The sequence below is a fragment of the Ovis canadensis genome, chromosome 13 (genome assembly GCF_042477335.2).
Source record: "Ovis canadensis isolate MfBH-ARS-UI-01 breed Bighorn chromosome 13, ARS-UI_OviCan_v2, whole genome shotgun sequence".
Classification (NCBI taxonomy): domain Eukaryota; kingdom Metazoa; phylum Chordata; class Mammalia; order Artiodactyla; family Bovidae; genus Ovis; species Ovis canadensis.
The window spans coordinates 25,644,587-25,666,229 of NC_091257.1; the positions used below are offsets into that span (position 1 = coordinate 25,644,587).

The window sequence follows — 21,643 nt, forward strand, 5'->3', positions numbered from 1 at the left end:
AGAAACCATTGCTCTAGACATGCTGGTCTGCTCGCCTTCTTGATATGTCTCAACATACAAAGGACTCTCCCAGTCCAGGGCCTTCATACTGGATGCTCTTTCTTCCAGGAAGACACTTTCCCTGCATATTTGTGTGTAACTGAGTTCTGACAAATACTTAACGACTGGGACGTCCCTTGTGGTCCAGTGGTTAAGACTCTGAACTTCCAATGCATGAGTGTGGGTTCAGTCCATGGTTGGCGAGCTAAGACCCCAGCATACCTCATGGTGTAGCCAAAAAAATACAAAACCAAAAAAACAAGTTAAGGACTATCTGAAAAAAAGTCTTCATTCACAGCATTTGCTGATTTCTGGTGTGCAAATTTTCCCACTATGGCTGGGTTTAAGCTGCCTGTGTAAGGTCATTGAAGGTGAAGTTGGGAAGAGATGTGCGTCCTCTTCTCAAGAGCCAGCATCAGCTGACGCAAGGCATCAGTGATCAGGTGATGTTATCACGTCTCTGCTCAATGTCACTTCCTCCAAGAGGGCTTCCCCGATAACAGGATAAAATCCTATAACCATTCCCCAATCAATTGCTCTTCTCTTATTTTAGTTCATTGCATTTATTTCCACCAACCATGCATTTCTATTCCTAAGCTTCACTGTCCCCTACTGAGTTGTAATCTTCAAGAAGGCACAGTTTTCTGTCTCATTCCAAGCTGAGTCCTCAGTGCCTAGAAGGATCCCTGACCCAGGATAGGTGACCAATAACTATTTGTTGCAACTAGAGATCATCATACTAAATGAAGTAAGTCAGAAAGAGAAAGACAAATACCAACTGATATCACTTGTATGTGGAATCTAAAATATGACAGATGAAGCTATGTACGAAACAGCAGCAGAATCACGGATATAAAGAACACACCGGTGGTGGCCACGGAAGAGAGGGTTGGGAAAAGGACTGAGTGGGAGGTTGGGGTCAGCAAATGTAAGCTATTATATATAGGATGGATAAACAAAAAGTCTTATTGTATAGCACAGGACACTATAGTCAATATCCTATGATAAATCATAATGGAAAATAATATTTAAAATAGAGAGTGTATATATATATATATATATAACTGAATCACTTTGCTGTACAAAGGAAATTAACACAACATTGTAAATCAACTCTGCTTCAATAAAACAAAATATCAATTGATTAAAAAACTACCGGTTGACTGCACGAATGAACTTATGTGCATATTCATTCATGGTCTGGGATTCCACAAGGGTGTAAATTTTGCGTAGTTTTGTTCACTGCTGTGTGCTCACCCACATATAGCAAGTAAGAGATAGTTTTTGATCCATGAAGTTGCAGAGAAGTTAACACAAAAGGGCTAAGAAAAGTGGGAAATGGGGATACAAATGTAACAGGCGCCGTATACCTACCTGGTCTCTAAACATATATAATGGGAACTTCAGCCCTGATAGGCAAGAAGTAAAGACAGAGAAGATCTAGAAACATCTCTTCCATTTAGAATCTCATTAACCACGGAGAGAAGCAAACATTTTGTTTAAGGCAAATCTTTGTCTCAGGGTCGGCTCCTGGGAGAAACCAAATGCGACATAGGGCCAAGGGGTTCTGTCTACGTGTTTAGCTTGTTGGTCTTCGGGAAGTTCACAGCTGGGCAAGCTAAGACCTTCACTGGAGTTATGAGAGTACAAGTCTGACGAGGCTAAATGCCTCCCCCAAAAGTGCATGTAGCAGATATTTGGATGGAAAACCAAGAAGCCAGAATTTGTGTGCTGAAGACCAAGAGCGGATCCCCCGTTCCCTCTACGTGTGTAGAGCTGCTGTGTCAGACAGTGAAAAGGAGAAGCTGTGCGGGGAGCCTGGTGGGTGTCAGCCCGAGAAATATGAGCAGCTCATCTGCATATCTTTTAGTGACCTTCCAGAATGACAGCAAGCCACCAGTGCTTCCCTGTTTGCAAATGATAGAGATCTCATTTCTTGGGACACCGGGATTGATGTGGCAGCCGCAGTGCCATTAGACCTGGAAGATGCTCTTTTCTCATTACTGTCTCCTGGCAACATAGCACCAGATGCTGCCGTGAATATTAATGATCCTCATTCATGTAACCTTTAGTGCCTTCCTCCAGCTCCTCCGGGCTGCAGCGGGGGACCACTGCTATCTGCTTCTGTGGGCTCCGGCTCAACAAATCTTTTCTTCCTCTCCTCTTGTTTGAGAAAAGAATTATTAATGAGATTTTTATCTAAGGAGGCGATTTTTACTTCTCTACGGAGACGCTCACTTTTCAAGTCAAATCCCATTTTCTAAGGAAGATAACGGCAGGCCCATTCTGCTGAAGCTTGTCTGTGATGGCTTTTGTTGACTTTATCTGCTGGTTGGAATATGTAATTTGTCTAATATCTTTGCTTCCTCATGTGTGAGGTTTAAAAATAAATGTGCAATTGGGCAAAGGGGGAAATCAAATAGTACTAAAATCTCAATGGGTTTCATAGTTCTTATCAGCCTCCAACGACTTCAGGGCTGTAGCGATGCGTGTAATAGTGGCCGCCCCAACCTCATCTGTCTGCTGTCCCTCCATTTCTCACACTAAGGGATGCACCTTTAAGTGGCGAGGCACATGACAATGCTCCAGGCTGGGCTGCCTAGTTCCTTTAGCGCTCTGCTTTGTTTCCTTCTTTTATTTATTTTTAAAATATTTATTCACTTGGCCGCATCAGGTCTTAGTTGTGGCACAAGGGATCTTCACTGCACTGTTCAAGATCCTCCGCTGCACTGCACAGACTCTCTAGCTGCGGCTCAGTGGCAGCGGTGTGGGGTCTCCAGAGCACGGGCTTTAGCAGTTGTGGCACGCGGGCCTAGTTTCTCCTCGGCATGTGGGATCTTAGTTTCTCCACGAGGGATCGAACTCACGTCGCCTGCATTGCAAGGTGGATTCTTAACGACGGGACCACCGAGGAAGTCCCTTTGCTTTGTCCCTCTAATACACAGGCCAGAGGTTGTCCTTGAGAGTAAGTTAAGGCACTGCAGAGAGTAGAATCTTTCCCTTTCCTTTTCCCTTCCTTGTCCTAATATGCAGTGAGAGATGTAATCAGTGGTTTCAGAACACAAACTTTAGAGGGATCAGGACAACATACGGCTTATTGACCTCCTGTTGGTGGATTCCTGGGCTTGTTGCTCAGTCTCACTTAGCCACAGTTTTGTATCTGTAAAATGTAGCCAAAGGCACCCAACTCCCCAGGCTGCCAATAAGTTAGATGATATAGGTATGTGAAATGTTTTAAGGACTCAATAAAGGGTCGCCTGGTATCGTTTAATTGTTTAATCAATGGCCCCAATGACCTGCTTCCTGGTGTTGACATCAGTCATAGTCTAGAGTTGGCTGTGTGACTTGCCTTCACCAATGGACATCGGCAAATGTGTACTGGGGCTTTCCCTCTGGGAAAGCTGCCTCCCACCACATAAGGAAGCCCAACCTAACCCACTGGGGCAGGAAGTGCCACATGGAGAGAGAGACAGAGGGAGAGAATGGTCCGGCCAACCCTGAAGCTGAATGCAGCTGCCCAGGTGAGACCAGCTCAGGGCAGGAATACAATGAGGATAATAATGGAATTTTGAGAAAAAATTTTTTTGCTTAAGTTACTAAACTTTGGAGTCATTTGTTAAACAGCAAAGGTTAACTGATAAACCTAAAGGCAGCTGCTTTCATAACTGTTGTCTTAGTTAAATCACACAATAATCCTGTGAGGCAGATGATGTTATTTTCTACTTTACTGATGAGGAAGTGGAGGCTCAAGGCTAAGGTACGTATCTCCTTGGTTGTCCAGATCCTTCAGATAGTTGCTGAGGAAGAAGAGCAAGGCACAGGGCATATTTACTTATTTATGTAATTTTAAAAAATTGAAGTATAGTAGATTTACAGTGTTGGGATAGTTTCAGGTGTATAGCAAAGTGATTCAGCCATATATATATATGTATGGCTGAATATATATATTTTTTTTTCAGACTCTTTTCTATTATAGGTCATTACAAGATAATGAATATAGTTCCCTGTGCTATACAGCAGATCCCTGTTGTTTCTCTGTTTTGCATATACAATAGCAGTGTGTGGGGGCTTCCCTGCTGGCTCAGATGGTAAAGAATTTGCTTGCAGTGCAGGAGATCTGGGTTCTATCCTTGGGTTGGGAAGATCCCCTGGAGAAGGGAATAGCTTCTCACTAGAGCAGCCTGGCTGGCTACAGTCCATGGAGTCACAAAGAGACACAGCTGAGCGAGTGTGTATCTATTAACTCCTAATTTACCCCCACCTTCCACTTCAGTAGCCATAAATTTGTTTCTATGTCTACGAGTCTGATTCTGTTCTGTTAATAAGTTCATTTGTATCATTTTTTAAATTCCACATATAAGTAATATCATATGATATTTGTCTTTCTCTATCTGACTTCACTTAGTATGATATTCTCTAGGTCCATCCATGTTGGACGGAGGAGCCTGGTGGGCTGCATGGGGTCGTGAAGAGTCTGACATGACTAAGTGACTTCACTTTCACTTTTCACTTTCATGCATTGGAGAAGGAAATGGCAACCCACTCCAGTGTAGCCTTTAAAAATCTAGAAATTTCAAATCTCCCCAAAAGGATAACACATCTATCCAGTTAATTTCTTACTTCAGAGCAGGACATAAAGTAGATTTATATTGGTTTTTGTTCAGCATTGGTCTGGAACAGCACTGTCCAAGAGAAATAATGTGAGCCACAGATATAATTTTTAATTTTCTAGTAGCTACATTGAAAACTATAAAGAAACAAATGGAATTAATTTTTAAATGTTTTATCTAACCCCAGTCCAAGCTTGGGTGATCAATATTTTTTTTCAATATGTGATCAACATTTTAAAAAAATTATTAATGAGATACTTTATATTATTTTTTTCTTACCAAGTCTTCAAAATCTTGGATAAATTTTAGGTTTATCAGTTCAGTTCAGTCGCTCAGTCGTGTCCAACTCTTTGCGACCCCATGAATCGCAGCACACCAGGCCTCCCTGTCCATCACCAACTCCTGGAGTTCACTCAGACTCACGTCCATCGAGTCAGTGATGCCATCCAGCCATCTCATCCTCTGTCGTCCCCTTCTCCTCCTGCCCCCAATCCCTCCCAGCATCAGAGTCTTTTCCAATGAGTCAACTCTTCTCATGAGGTGGCCAAAGTACTGGAGTTTCAGCTTTAGCATCATTTAGGTTTATAGCCGATCTCAATTCCAACTTACCACATCTCTGATGCTCAGTAGCCACACACGGCTAGTGGCCACCATGTTGACATTACGGGTCTAAAGATCCAATTTACTGGATTGTAAAGGGGGCACAAAAAGCTGCCCTCCTGATGTGCTGTGCGGATGAGATGCAATTATCTGTGGAAGTTCTACGTCATTCCTAAAGGATCTCACGGGGTGGCACAAAACTCCTCTTGCAGTTTTAAGCTTTAACAACTTCAGAAGTATCAACGTTACAACCTACAAAACCCATCCTTCAGAAGTTTGATCGCTTACATTTACTTGACACTTGTTTACTTTCAAAAATTTTGAATAATACATTTTATATTTAGTTTTTCATGTGCCGCTGTTGCTGGGTGATGCTTTCGCAGGCTGGCGGATGTGCAGTAGGGTCCTCTGGCTTGGCAGTGTCATCACCTCATGTAGTCCCATTAGGCTGTTTCTTGTGGGAGTCGCGTCAGAGACTCTCAGATGAGGACTTCCCTTGTGGTCCAGTGGGTAAGACTCCAAGCTCTCAGTGCCAGGGGCCTGGGGCTGGGCCCTGGCTAGGGAACTTGATCCTTCACGTATGCTGCAATGAAGAGCCCAGGGCTGCAACCAAGACCCAGTGCAGCCAAAATTAACTAAGTAATTAAAACTCTTATGGGTGGAGTGAAGCCTCAGTTACTGGATGGCTGAACAGCTGCTGACGAAAGTTTACAACATTCGAAACTGACTGGAGTGATACCTAGTACAGGAAGGTGGGGATGTTGAATTTAATAGGAACATATTACTATTGGAAAACTTTAATAACGGATCTTTCAGATGCTATTTGTTGTAGGTTTATAGCATTTACACTTCCCAAGTATTAATAATTAAAGCTTAAATTGGCACTAGCCTCCTGGACACTCTATATTATGGTACTCACCAAAATGGTGATTAGGATTGTCTCCCCCAGCCAATCCCAGCATGTCTCCACAAAATCACCCCCCAAAAGGACTGTGCTGCAAAGGCTGTTACGTTAGCTCTGAGGGCCAAGAAATCTGTGGTGATGGACAGTTCTAAATGGCCTGGAAAATTCCTTGTTCCAGTGCATCTGTGAGAATGAAGTCCTGCCTAACTCAGGGCTTCCTAGGTGGCTCAGTGGTAAAGAATCTGCCTGCCAACGCAGGGGACATGGGTTCGGTACCTGGTCCAGAAAGAGTCTACATGCCGGGGAGCAGCTAAGCCTATGCGTCACAACTACTGAGGCTGAGCTGCTTGAGCCCTTGAGCTGCAACTATGGAGTCCGTGCGCCTAGAGCCTGTACTGGGCAGCAAGAGTAGCCACCGCCGTGAGACGCCTGCACACTGGACTAGAGAGCAGCCCCCGCTTGCCCAGCTAGAGAAAGCCCAGGGCAGCAACAAAGACCCACCACAGTCACAAATAATTTTTTTTTTTTTTAAAGAAGCAATCTGCAGATAGGCAGTCCAGGATGGGTTATCTACCTACCTCAGAGATCAGGCAGCAATTTCCCCTGCACTGTGGGACAACTAGGCTGCTCTGAATTTTTCTGGAGGCACAGAGGAGAAGGGCCCTGCAACAAGGCACAGAGATCCTAGATATTGTATATAAACTGCCATGAAGTGAAGCACAGTAGTGGAACTGGTAATAGCGAAAAACCCACCAGGAAAGCCGAAATGACTTGTTTTCAAAATCAGAAGAATTCATGCTTTTTGAAGGCTATGGATAAGATTTGCATTAGTCCATCTGCCCACCTCTGTGTTTATTAAGAAAAAGTATCCCTTCTTCTGAGAAATAAATAGCCCTGCGTTAGGGTACATGGCTTGATTTCAATTCACCTGCTTAACTGGGTGTCTTTGTAGACAACCTGGACAATTGTACATGATGGCCTTTGCTGCTGTTTGTTTATATTTCCTCTCAAGACTGGAATGGCACAAGTGAGGCAGCACTTTAGCCGGCTCACAAATCTGTTTGAATGGGCTACGGCCCAGTGTTGGGCTATGGTCCGTACCCTGCCTTTCAAAATTAATCTAATAGAATCTCACCTTGTCCTTTTAAGGACAAAAAACGGTGGGGGGGGGTGGGTAGGGAAGAATCTGAAAGTCATTAATGGTATTTAGAAACAATGGGATTCACCTTCTAACCTCTGCTATACTACTAAAGGACACTTCATTAATATTTTATGCCTTTTCCTTAGAGCAATTGAATAGATCACATGTCACAAGACCAAATTACATTTATTCCCAATAATTTAAAACTGGAATTTGAGCCAGGAAAACCCAGAAAGGAAGGAACACTTTTTACCACTGTCTGAATGAGTTGTACTGTTCCTGAGTGAGGCCATGGCCCTTCACACCAGAAGAACACACACATTTACCCAGTGAATGAAGAAATAACACTAAAATTATGGGTAGTTCATTTTCTCTGGTTTTGATTAGAGATTAAACAATTCCCAAAGAACTATAAAAACAAGAGAAAATATACAGGCCCCATGTGTTAGAGCAGATGGCATATGGAAACTCAATGAACTGATGATAAAAATACATACCCATGGTATTGACACTTATTGGTGTAAAGAGAATTTTGAAAATCTAATTGGTCTTGCTGATGGAAAGACAGTCATTTGGCTTCATTATTCTGACTAAAGATGGAAAGAGAACTTGGTCCCTAGTTTCAGAAAGAATTTTAGAACTACCCAGACACTATAATTGCACCATTATTTTGCTGAAAATGACAGGTCAGGAAATCTTCATTTTCTTATGCCACTTCTGGACTAGTAAACACGGCCTTTCCTCTCTCCCTGTCACATACATGCACAAACCCACATGCTTCAAAGCTGCCATAATTTAATGTAATAGTTAATTCCTTTCAGTCTGATTCTCTCTTTTGCATCCTGTGGTTATAACGTGAACTCATCCAGAGAAATGAGGAAAGACAAACTGCCTTTTCATCCAGCTTTGCTTGTGGGAGTTCAGAAAACCTCTCACTTCAGCTGCGGTGTGCAGCAGACACGTGTGTGTGTCCTGCTCGCGTCCTCTTGCACCCCCATCCGAGCACTTGTTGAAAGCATTCTTCTGGAAGTTTGCTTCTTTCGACTTGATGGCCTTCTCCCAGCTGTGTCTAGGCTGAGTCAGAAACACCGAAGAGTTAATGCTATCAGGAGTGTCACTTTGTCAGTGATGGATAGGACTGGAGGATAAACACCCCTAGCTCCCTCACCCCGTGAATAGGACAAGGTATGCTCCAGATCACCTTCTCACCCAGGGACCTGCAGACAATGGTTGTAGGACAAGATACAGGATGTCTGGTTAAATGTGAATTTCAGTTAAGCAATGAAAAAATTTTCAGTTAGGTCTATCCTAAATATTGCATGGGACATTCTTGAATCAAAAAAATTATTTGTTGTTTATCAGGCATTCAGATTTCATGGAGTGTTTTTATTTGCTAAATGTAGTGACTCTACACCAGAGAAGTTGAACCCCAGTTGCCCACACGGTCGTCTATTGATATTGTAGAAGGTTCTGGCCTCCTTCTTGGAATCGCTTCACTTTTCTCCCACCCGTGCTTCCTGAGACTCCCTCCCACTTTCAGATTCCCTAGAAATAGAGCAAGGGGTTCTTACATAAGAGTTTTATTGAGGGAATGCTCTGAGGAGAAACCTGAATGAATGCTGGGAAGCAGGATGGAGGGGGGAGGGGCTGAGCAAGGGCGTGGTTTTAGGAGGAGTCTGACTTCAGCTGGATTCTGTGGGACACTCTGGAGACCAAGACTTTGTAACACTCTGGAATTACAGGGGACTGACTTTTGCCACCTCCCCACCCCCATCCTCCACTATTCAGCTGTTGGCTGTTTACCTAGATAAATGCAAGGTAATGGATATGGGCAGATCCTCGCAAACAGCTAGCCCTCGTATTTTGTCTCAAGGTCAATTTCTGGGCAAGTCAAATGTAGAACAACAAAAAAGCATTGCAATCATGTCTCAAAACCACTCTGGAACTAGTCCCAGCTTGTTAGATAATTAGTGAATTAATAAAATTTGGGAACTCGGAGTCCTGCGAAATGTTGTTGAAGCACAAATGAAGCAGCTCCAAGATGGGAGTTGAAGGGACTTCTCTGGTGGTCCAGTGGTTAAGAATCTGCTTCTCAATGCAGGGGACATATATTAGATCTGCAGTTGGGAAACTAAGATCCCACATGCTGTGGATCAACTCAGCCCTCACCCACTGTGCACCACCAAGAAGACCCAGCATAGTCCAAAAAAAAAAGAGAGAGAGAGAGAGAGAGAGAAAGATGGGAGTTGAGGTATGATAAAAGATCTGTCTTCCTAAAATATTTCCTCTGTGAGCACTCTTTTTTATGTAGGTAGGTGACTAGGTCAAGGAAATGCACAGCATTGTCAGAGCCCTTGGTAAGAACCCAAAGGCCCACTCATCAAAGCTGCCATAATCTAAGACTGCAAGATGCTGCCTCTCCCAAAGAAGCCGCTCAGCCTCCTGACACTGCTTTGTGGGCACTGAATCTTCAGAGGGTACGCACTGGGAGAGGAGGAACAACGGATGAGACACTGAAGCAGCGCGTGTTGATGAAATCAGTGTAAACGGGGTGAGGCACACTAGCTTCTGGAGGGCAGTGGCAGCAGCCCTGGGACACAGGACACACTAGCTTTGATGGGCCTGCGATCAGGTCAGTCACAAAAGACAATGACCAGAACTCCAGGCACAGAATTGCAGCAGGAATAGATATAATGTGCCCTTAGTCTTTAAGAGCCCACGTTTGAAGACAGACTTGATCTTAGAGGAAATAAGCCAAACATCTTAGGAACTGGAGGAATAGAGGTAGGTTTTCAGACTTTTTTTTTCCCCCAAAGGAAAATGTCTGGAATATCTGATGTTGTGTAATATCAGGGTGTATGTATATCTATGTAGCCAAACCCTGGGCAGTCAGAGGCAGCAGACAAACTTCGAGTTCAGGATTAGACAAAAATGTAGGAGCTGAACTAGGAATAAGGAAGCATTAGAGAGAGAGCTAATGGTCAACCACGTTGGAAGACTTTCGTGATATCCATGAAAATTAAACACCTGAACACTCTTATTATCCAGCGATTCCACTTCATTGAATATGCCCAACGAAGTTACATGTATTCAGCAAAAGTTAAATACAGAAAAGATGAAGACAGCAATCCTGTGATAGCCCCAGGCTGAAACAACCCAGGGGTTCATCAACAGTGGCATGGATAACTGTGGTACATTCACGACTGAGTGACTAGGCACAGCACAGCACATAGTAGAATGCTACTAGCTAATAGTGCTATCGACCGCTGGTAGTGTTCTCAAAATAATACAACTAAAAACAGTAGTGATATCAGAAGAGATCTGTAATTACAGGCAACAACACAGGTGATTCACAGCAGAGCCCTGAAAGAATCTAGGCTCCGAAAAGTACTTACTTCCTGGAGTACAATTCATTTGTACTCCAATTTCATTGGATTTGTACTATCAATTTCATTGATACAAAGGAAAAAAGTTCTGGCAAATCTAATTACACTGCTGAATGTCAGAAGCGTGCTGACTTTGCCCCAGGGACGGGCTAGTGCCTGAAAATGGGCTTCAGGGGGCAGCTCCTGTGTGAGTGGTGGTCTGCTGCTTGACCTGAGTTTGGTTACTTCGTTAAACTGGTAAGTTCAGTTTGTGACAATTTGCGGGAGTTGTAAAGTGAGGGTTTATTCTATATGTATATTATTCTTCAATAAAATATTAAGTATAATGTAAAAAAGGAAAACTATATAGAAGGCAGAAGGCAAAATTCACCTGTGCCCTGACTTTGCCGAGTGGCAAACCCCACCCCACCCTATCATCGTTTTCTATAGAACATGTGAAGGGGAGACAGTGGCGGTAGTTGAATAGTCATTGGCTTTCAGAGTGTGAGGGGGCAGTGTCTGCTCCCCTCAGAGGGGACGTCCCCACTCTATCATCCTGGGCAAGTCATCCTAGGAATGTGTTTCGATATTCTGTTATTTTGTATTTCAGTGATAGCCACTCCATGGACTGCAAGGAGACCAAACCAGTCAATCCTAAAGGAAATCGACCCTGAATATTCATCAGAAGGACTGTTGCTGAAGCTGAAACTCCAATAATTTGGCCACGTGATGTGAGGAGCCAAGTCACTGTAAAAGATTCTGATGCTGGGAAAGACGGAAGGTAATAGGAGAAGGGGACAGCAGAGGATGAGATGTTTACACAGCATGACTGACTCAATGGACATGAATCTGAGCAGACTCTGGGAGACAGTGGAGGAAAGAGAAACCTGACCCGCTGCAGTCAATGGGGTTGCACAATTTAGAACTGAACAACAACAGCTGTTCGAATATATGCACAAACAAAAATGCAGATTTGTAAGACAGTTCCAGGGACACCAGCGTAGGGACTCTTCACGCTGTCACAAGTGTGGTTCAGGCACACACAAATAGGTCTATTTCCCATCTTACCATTTGCTTCAGATTGTTTTTTGAATCTGCATTTTTATTTGTGCATATTTTCTTTCTTTTTTTTTGGTTCCTTTTTTCGTTTTTTTTATCTTTATCTTTTTCATGCCTATTTTCAGATAAGGACAAACACCCCCTAAGTGGTGCTGGTGAGTTGGGGTGACATGATAGAAATCATTTGGCCATCTTAGCGTCATGGAACTCTGGGCAGTTTTTCCTAGAAGAGGGTGATCTTTCCAGGACTCAGACCTATGACGTCTCTTCCCTCCCTTCTTCCTTTAGTCTCCAAAGTCAAATCCTCAAAGCAATTGTGTAGGACAAATTTCCTTTTTACCTGTCTGATCTGAGTCTTGTCTTACTTCTGACCTATGGATGGTCAGCTGTCAAATATCCACGTGACAGTGAAAGGATGAGCCCCCCAGATTCTCAGAATATCCTGAACCTTCACCCGGGGCATGGGTTTTCACTTCCCTTTCCTCCCAGTCATTCATCAGGTCTGTTAAGCAGTGGCAACAGTGTTGGGTTCATGGTTTAGCTCTTTCAATTTCCCCTGCTACCCACCTTCTGACTGAGCTAGGGCCTTCCTGAGGAGACTGGAAGGGGAGAATGGGCCCCTCTCGGCTAGGAGCACTGACACCCATCCGTGGGGAAGCACCATGGGGTCCACTGGCCTTGGCAGGGTTATAAAGGTTCCAGTTTCGCTTGAATAAACTCTTCTTGAACACCGTCTCCAGTGTATGCCCACAAATCTGTTTTTTCAGAGTGTTCAGAATTCATTCTTTTTTGGTTCTCCTGTTGCTCAAAGCAAGTAGAAACCCAAGGGATCCAGCCTCTCAATGCAAAATAAACACAATTCTTCCTGGACCAGCTGAGCCAGAAGAAAATGAGGCCAGAAAAATGAATGAGACACAAGCTAAAGCAAGTCCAGCTGTTCTCATCCTTCTCTCAACGCTTCTGTCTGCCTGGTGAGTGAATGCAGAGACACATCACATCCTTTCTCCAGCTGCCCAGAACTAGTCCATGTGCTTACTTACTTACAATGCACTTTCCTATAGTTCTGCTTTCAAAGACTCTTCTGTAGAAAATAATTGTCCCTCCCCTTTTCCTACACACCATCAACCTTTCTCCACCTGCCCCTTCCCTTCTAATCCCAATGCTGATCTAATACACATTTGCACGCCAAGGTGCCAACGACTGATGATGTTATAAATGATTACTGCTTCAGGGTCACCTCCAGAATCCCGGCCAGCTGCCAATTGCTCTTACTGATGGACCTTGACTTTCTAGCCCTATTCCAGGCCACTCTAATGACTCAGATGCTTTGGAGAGAGTTCACTGGAGATGCATTGCCAGCCACATCTGGGATCCAGACCTCAGTCAAGCTCTGAGCAGGGAACTGAATCCCATATGCTGCAGAGCAACTACTGAGCCCTCAAGCTGTAGAGGCTGTGCTCCGCAACTACAGAAGCCTGCGTGAAGCAAGGAGAGAAAAAAAAAACCAGCCTTGAACCACAAAGGAAAACTCTCATGCTGCAACGAAGACCCAGGGCAGCCGAAATAAAAAATAAAAAGATGGGATGTTTAGACAGATAGGTTAGTGATAAAACAAACAAAGGGTCAAAAATTGTAGAACCTAGATGGTGGGTGTCTGGAGCTCACTGTACAGTTTTTGGAAAAAATCTTTAATGTTTGAAGGTTTTCATAATAAAATACCGGGGGAAATGTAAGCAAAGTAATTACTGTGTCAAATAAAGGATCTTAGGTATAACAAAAAGGAAATAAAAATAGTGAGGAATAATACAGACGGGTATCTACAATAAATACATCAATGTTTAGGAAACTGACACTAGAGAGGTAGAAAACGTGTCTAAGTGAATATTTTTTTAAAGTGATTTTTAAACAATGTCAAGAATGAGTTAAGCAGTTATGCAAGAGTGTAGAAGGATGAAGTGGGAGAGGTTTGATGCGACGCGGAGCACTGAGGATGGAAAAGGAAGCCTGGCCATGGTTACTAGCTCAGCTTCCTGTTCTGCAAGCGTTAATCCTCCCCTTGTTTGATTACACTAAGATTAGAGTGATTGTTCTCCAACTTGTGCCTGCCTTGCAATCTCCTGGAGGACTTGTTAAGACACTAGTCACTGGGCCCCGCCTCCAGGTCTTTTGTTTTCCATAGATCTGGGGCAGGGGGGTGGGAGGCTGAGGGAGGAGGTGAAGGCTTTTCCTCCCTAAAAGGCCTCCAGATGCTGCTGCTGCTGGCCCAGGTCACACTGAGAGCAGCCCCTCAGGACAAGACAGCTACTACTTTAGTCACTCACCCCACCCTACGCCTTCTCCTTTTATTCTCAGCAACTCAACAAGTAAACAGATCATTTTTTCACGCAAGTAATTACAGGCAGAGACTCAGATATGAGGAAGCCTACACAGGATTAATCTCCAAGGAACAAGTATTTAATAATTTTGGTCGTTGTATCTGTTTTGTATCCTTGCATTTCTATTAAAATACTATAATTTTGCCTTTATTGAGTGGTACATACAGTATCACTTATGTGGGAAGATACTTGTTTTGCTCTTTCCACATGTGTACATTTTTAAGGGTTTAGATTTTATATTAAAGATTAATTATTCATGTTAATTATATTAAAAGGTATTTTGAGAGGCTATAATTAGTTTTGAAGGGTATGTCCTAACACCAGCAAAAGGGGAAGATTCCCTAGTGATGATTATAGCTAATAACCCTGTACTATTTACCTGGAGATTGCTAAGAGAGGAGATCTTAAATATTCTCACCACAAAAAAAGAATAAATAACGATGTGACAGGTAAGAGGTGTGGTAGCTAACGGTGATCGTTCTGCAGTATATAATTGTAACCATCACACTGTACTCCTTAAACTCACACAATCTTCCATGTCAATTATGTCTCGATAAAGCCAGATAAAATGGGGGATGGGGTGCTCACTTATCTTCCATAAATGCCACACATGAGTGGAAATCTCTGTGTACACATGTCAATACACACAGGCACCCACATGGGTGTGCATACGCTTATAAGCAAAGGGCCTCCTTGAAATTAATAGTATTTTTTTCATATCTTAGAGATTAAAAAAATGTTGGATGTAGTGCCTATCCCTGCCTCTTCCAACCTTCACGATCCCCCACCCTGGTAAAGAGACATATTTAATAGAAAACAGTGGTCACTGCTGACAGTTGAGTTAGTAGCTGGGAAGATGGGGCACAAAGTGAAAAATTGCTCTCAAAACAGAAGCAATAATACAGAAATAGATATCACAAGTTAAAAAAAAAAAAAGATTTGGAGGCTGGATCTAAGAGACCTAAGCGAGACTAATAGGCATTCCAGATGGAGGAGCTGGGACAGATGGGAGGGAGTTAATCACTCACATAATTGAAAACTTTGCTCATTTGTCAAAAGACTTGGTTTATAAATAAAAGTGCTCATGGAGTTCCAAATGTGATTAATGAAAAAATACACTTCTGCACTTCCTGGTAAAATTATGAATGAAGGATAAACAGTACAATGTTCCTTTTCCAGGCAGAGGAAGAGGGCAACATTAGCATCAAGCTGTTGCCTGATATGGGCCAATCCCACATCCCCTCTGCTTCTGCAACTGCAAGACCTAGAGGAGTGTGCTTGCTCTTCCACTTGCTCCACTTTGTGTGGGAGATTAAAGATGACTACAGATTCTTTGTCACTTGCTTTTGAGAGGTGGATATTTTTTTTCTCCTCCCCTAGAATCCGGGCTGGCCCAGGGTCTGCTTTACCTGTAGAATGTGGCAAAATGATGCAGGGCCTGTTCCTGACCTGGTCTGTAAGAGAACCAGATGCTTCTGCTTCCTGCTCCTCAGACTGTTTGCTCTTGGGATGGACGGTCATTCTCTGAGCCCAGCTGCCATGCTGTGAGGGAGCCTAAGCCACATGAAGAGGACATGAGCAGGCCTTCCTGCTGATAGCCCAACTGAGCATAGATGCTGGGAAAGATACTGAGTGGTCAGAATCGGAACCCAGGCCTTAGTGGACTGGGAGGGAAAATTCTGGAATAGACAGGTTCTAGTAATCCTACCAACTTTCACCTCCTTCAGTCTTGTGGTTATGGCTGAAGCGATGCAATATGACTTCTGAGGCTAAGTCGTAAAAGACCACAGAGCCCGGCTCTTTGACGGAGCACTCACTCTAGGAACCCAGCCACCATGCTGCAAGGAAGCTCAAGCAGCCTACGGAGAGGACCACATGGAAAGCTACCAAGCCTTGCAGTTCAAAATCCTGGCTGAGTTCCCAACCAACAGAGAGCACCACCTTGCCAGCTATGTGAGTGTGCCATCTTGGAAGTGAATCCTACAATTCCCAGCTGAGCTGGCTCAGTTGACGTTTAATAGACCAGAGACAAACTGCCCTTGCTGAGCCCTGCCAAAATTGGGGATTCATGGGCTAGGGGAAAAAAAAAAAAAGTATGTTGCTTTAAGCTACTGAGCCTTGGAGTTTTGTAATACAGCAACAAATAATTGGAAAGCAGCCTCATCCCAAAGGCTCCCTTCAGCCCTCACTACAATACATGGGAGGTTTATGGCCACATGTCTGGGTCTGGGTCTCAGGGAGATATACTAAACCAAAAACTCACTCCCAGAGATTCTGATGTAAGTGATACTAATGTGCAGCCAAGTAATTCTAACTCACCTGCACCTAGAACAATTAGAAATTATGAGGTTGGGGTTCAGGCATTTGTATGTCTCAAAGTTCCTTAGGTGGTTCAACCATAAGACCAGAGTTGAGTACTTTGTATCTAATCTATCTACAAAGAGAGCGTTAGAATCATGCTTCTCAAACTTCAATGTGCATACCAGTCACCAGGGGAGCTTGTTAAAAATGCTGATTCTGACTCAATAATTCTGAGGCAGGACCCCAAGTCTTCATTCTATCAAGTTTCCAGGGGAAACTGATGCTGCTTATTCCAGAATCACATTTGGGCCAGCGAGGAGATCAAATGCTCAGGAAGAGGAAACAGAAATATCTGTAGTGTCCACGGTAGCTTTTTAGTACCTGCCCGAGGGCCTCACACTGGCCCTAGGGGCAAGAAATACAAAGGGTGTGGAACCCAGTGGTTGCCAATTCAGAGGTCACAGTGAACGGAGAGGCTACCTCCTGGCCCCAGGTCTAGAACTGAATGAAAACATCACTATGATGAAGGGGTCCTAGGCTGAAGTACCTGATCATCTGAAATGAGCCGTTTTCCTGTTGATACACCCCAGGATGTGCTCTGCTTCAGGAGGGCTTTAGAACATGATTTTGTGGGTTCTGTGGTCCAGACCTACCTACCATGAGAAACAGGAGCTGCTCAAAGCCACAGCAGCTGGGCCTCTGGCTACTGCTCTCTCTTCACCAATAATCTCACTGAGGAATGTTGAACTGAGAAGCTAGAAAAGAATCACTTTCAAGTCTCCAACAGTATCCAAAGAATGTTGAGTAAACGACCCTGTTGGGTTTTGCTTCAGGTTATAGATTAGGAGGCAAACTGTTTCTGCAATGTTTCAGCTGCAGATGAGAAGGAACCAGAGAAAAGTGATCCATGCTCTAGACCAAGGGCTGGCAAACTATGGGCCACAGGCCAAATCCAGCTTGCATCCTGTTTTTATATAGTCCTTGAGCTCAGACAGCTTTACATTTTTAAAGGTTTATAAATGAACAAACAAAAAAACAAATGAATATATGACAGAGCTTATATGTGACCCACAAACTCCAAAATATTTATTATCTGGCCCTTGACCCAAACAGCTTGCTAACTTCTGTTCTAGATTGAAAACTCAAATGCCCTTCTCAGTTGTCTCCCGTGCCACTAGAAAAACAAGGATCCTCCAGGCATATTTTTCAGGAGTAAACAGGAAATCAACCCATGAGAAGTCTGGAATAATCCTTGCACACACCATGTTCGAGTGGGCTAAATACGAAGATCTAGAAAAGAAAGATTTCTAATTTTTAAAAGCAGAGGAGGCAAGATGTGAACCTTTTACATCATAATACAACCATCTTTCCCGGTCCTTTCACACATTCACTATTTCTTTATTTTTGGTGGTGCAGGTGCATGGGCTTCTCTAGTTGTGCTGGGCATGTGGATTCTTAGTTCCTGACCACAGATCAAACCTGTGCCCCCGGAAGGGAAAGCTCAGAGTCCTAACCCTGGACTGCCACTCAAGGGATTCAGTTTTCTCTTCCTTTACTAAAGAAATCACTTCCTTAAGAGGGGAAAAAAGAAATGAGGAAAAGGTACTCTTTGCCACATTGGATCTCTCCCTATCAATCTTTGTTTTGAGAAACAGAGACACCCAGGATCCCAACCATATCAATCAGGGTAGGGCAGATGCTAAAACAAATATTCCCCAAGCCTTTATGGCGCACTACAATAGAAGCTTGTATCTTGGTGATATAAAGTCAAATGTGGATATTTCTGGTTTGTTTCTCACCTGATCTGAGAGGCATCTCAGGAATTCAGGCTCCTTTGAGCTTGAACACTGCCAGTCCCAGTACCTACCCTCTAGAGTCTTCACAGAAAGACTGAGGACAATATGGAGAAGGCATTACCCACCGATGTCTGATAGGGATCAGTTCAGTTCAGTTCAGTCGCTCAGTCGTGTCCTACTCTTTGCAACCCCATGAATCGCAGCATGCCAGGCCTCCCTGTCCATCACCAACTCCCAGAATCCACCCAAACCTATGTCCATCGAGTTGGTGATGCCATCCAGCCATCTCATCCTCTGTTGTCCCCTTCTCCTCCTGCCCCCAATCCCTCCCAGCATCAGAGTCTTTTCCAATGCAATACACACTTTTCCTCACATTCCATTGGCCCAGACTAGTCACATGACCCCACCTAGCTGTAAGAGAGCCTGGAAAATGTAGCTCCTGGTTTGGAGAATCTCATAATGTGTGAAAGAATCCAGACAGAAAATAGTACACTTGGCATGCTTCCATTTATATAATGCTCAAAAATCTATGAAGGGAACCTCTGCTGTCAGAAGTTTGGATAGTGGTTGCCTATAGGGTAACTGGTAACTGGAGGGACGTTAGGGGACTTCTAGAGTTCTCATGTTCTCTTTCTCAAGCTGGCATCTAAGAACATGGATGTGTCCATTTTGTAAAAATTCACTGGGCTGTGCGCTTATGATTTTTATGCTGGTCTGTAACAAGTTAAAATATTTACTTTTAAATGTCTGTAACAATTTAAAAATTTTACACTAAAAATAGGGATCCTATAACACTGTTTATATGTGGAATCTAGGAAAATGGTACAGATGAACTTATTTGCAAATCAGCAACAGAGACACAGTTGTAGACAACAAATGTATGGATACCAAGGCGGGAAGAGAGGTGGGATGAATCGGGAGACTGGGACTGACATATGTACACTATTATGTAGAAAATAGATGACTAATGAGAGGCCACTGTATAGCTCAGGGAACTATATTTAATGCTATGACCCGATGTGGTGACCTAAATGGGAAGAAAATCCAAAAAAGGGGGCTATATTTATACACATGGCGTTTACTTTGCTGTACAGCAGAAACTAGCACCATATTGTAAAACAGCTATACTCCAATAGAATTAATAAAAATAGGGATACTTGAGAGGATGTTTGGAAAATAAAGAGGAAAAAAATAACGCTGAACTCACTTTAAACCCTTTTACCATGGGTAAGGCACTTTACATCTCTTGACCTCAGTTTTCTGCTGTGTAAAAATAGGTAACAATAGTCACTTGGCTTGGATTGTTTGAGGAACATGGGGCCATAGAAACAGTGCCTACAATACAATACAGAAGAGATCCTCAGCCACTAGAGCCAGGACATCTTTGCGTAGGGTTCCAGTTTTGGCTGTTGGGAGAATGCTACTAAGGGCTGCTCTAACATTAAGGGAGGTAAGAATGGGGCTGGGGGCAGGGATTCAAGGCAAATTGCTTTTGTAAGAAGCTTGACTTTGAAGACTTCAAGATTGACAAAGATTATGTAAATGTGCTCATAATCTAAGGGCGTAGAAGCATATACATAGAACCAACCATGGTGATGGTTACAATGCATACTATTATACACCACCTTTGCATTTAACTTCTGTGAGTCCCACTATACGCCTCTGGCAAACACACACAGGCACACACACACACACACACACAGTGCTCTGGACGGGAGCACGAATTAGGAGATGCCTCACATGTTCTCAGCTCCCAGTGCTTAGAGAAACAGTGATCTTCATTCCATATGGTCCTTAAATACATGCTGATGACTATTTCAACCACTCATGGTCAGGCTGTATTGCTGAAATGACCATTCCTGACTGGTGCATGTATTAAGACTTGCAGAAATGGGAGATGAGAAAAAGTTTCTCTTTACAGACGCTTTCAACCATTAAATGATGAGGAATTATAGATTCGGAATATCACCTTTTTATAGCTGTTAATGAACTAATGGGCCCTGGTATGAAACTTCCGTGGCTGCTAATCATGAGACAACTGGGCATAGCGCCACCTGATGGAAGAATACAGCATTACCTATGGAGTGCTTGCCCCAAATTCAAACCTATCTGTGATCCGCTTTTAGATCAAAAAAACAATTTACAGGAAATACAGGGGACAAAGCGATCTTTTAAATTACACCACAGGGATGAAATCAACAAAATTCAGATGGCAACAAATTCTGCAAGGGCAAACAACCCAATTTCTTCAGGAAATAAATTTCAAGGGAAAAAAGAAAAAGAATGAAAGGGAGCCTGTAGTTTTAAAAAAAAGGACATTTCAGAAAACTATCATGTGAAAACATGACTTGAATTCTAATTTTTAAAAGAAAGTTTCAAGAAATGTCATGACACTTATGAGATGGTTGGAAATTTGAATATTGCCTGGATATCTGATTATGTTAAAGAATTATTTTCAGGGTTTGAAAAGGTATAGTGAGTATGCTAAAAGTAATCGTATTTTTTAAAAGATATATAGTAAAAGATTTATGGATGAATGATATTTCAGACACGTGTCAGAATGACATGTCATATGAAATGATTTGTCAGACATTTGTTTCAAAATTATACAGAAGAGGAAAAGGCAGATAAAGGTGTGAAAGTGAGTGAACGTGCTGGGTGATGGATACACAGAACCGTGGCTCATTATTCTATTCTGTTGCTTTTGTATTTGTTCAGAAGTCTCCATAATGAAAAGTAAAAAAGAAAAAAAAATTAACCTTATAATATGGTGTCAATGGCTTGGAAGAAAATCCAACAGACAATCACGGTGCACACATTTTAACAAGTGCCTCATAACCCGTTCTTTTGGTACAAAATATCAATACAGTCATTGGGAAAATGGAAACAAAGTGATTCAGAATTAAACTCCAAATGTGAACAATTTTTAAGAGTACTTTAAACAGTTTTTCCTGAATACTTTGCTTTTCTAATGTTTGAGAGTGATTGATGAAAAAATGCTTAAATGAATCTAATTCATTCAATAGGGCTAAAAAAATTCAAGGCTGTTGTTAAAAAATTCAATAGGGTGCTTGCTTCGGCAGCACATATACTAAAATTGGAACGATTCAGAGAAGATTAGCATGGCCCCTGCGCAAATTCATGAAGCGTTCCATATTAAAAAAAAAATTCAATAGGGATAAAAAAATTCTCTTTCATTAGGACAAAAAATTCTAACCAATAAAAATGCATTTACTTGAGTTGGGATTGATAATTTTTTTTCTCGAGTGGTATATAAAATAATAGTGTGCTGTTGATTACCTTTTGGTTTTAATAAAATATAAAACTTTGAGTGGACTGGTTAGCCTCAGTGATTTGTTCCTGTCCGATGGGGAAAGAAATTGGTTTTATTCAATTGACAAGTACTGTACTATTCTTACTTGGCAATTTGGTGGTTTTTGAGAGATTCTTTTG

The 21,643-nt window shown here is 42.7% G+C and overlaps 1 pseudogene; it reads left to right on the plus strand.

The window, feature by feature from the left end:
* Positions 1–21,257: 21,257 nt before the first annotated feature.
* Positions 21,258–21,351, plus strand: LOC138417973 (U6 spliceosomal RNA; annotated as a pseudogene).
* The last annotated feature ends 292 nt before the right edge of the window (positions 21,352–21,643 follow it).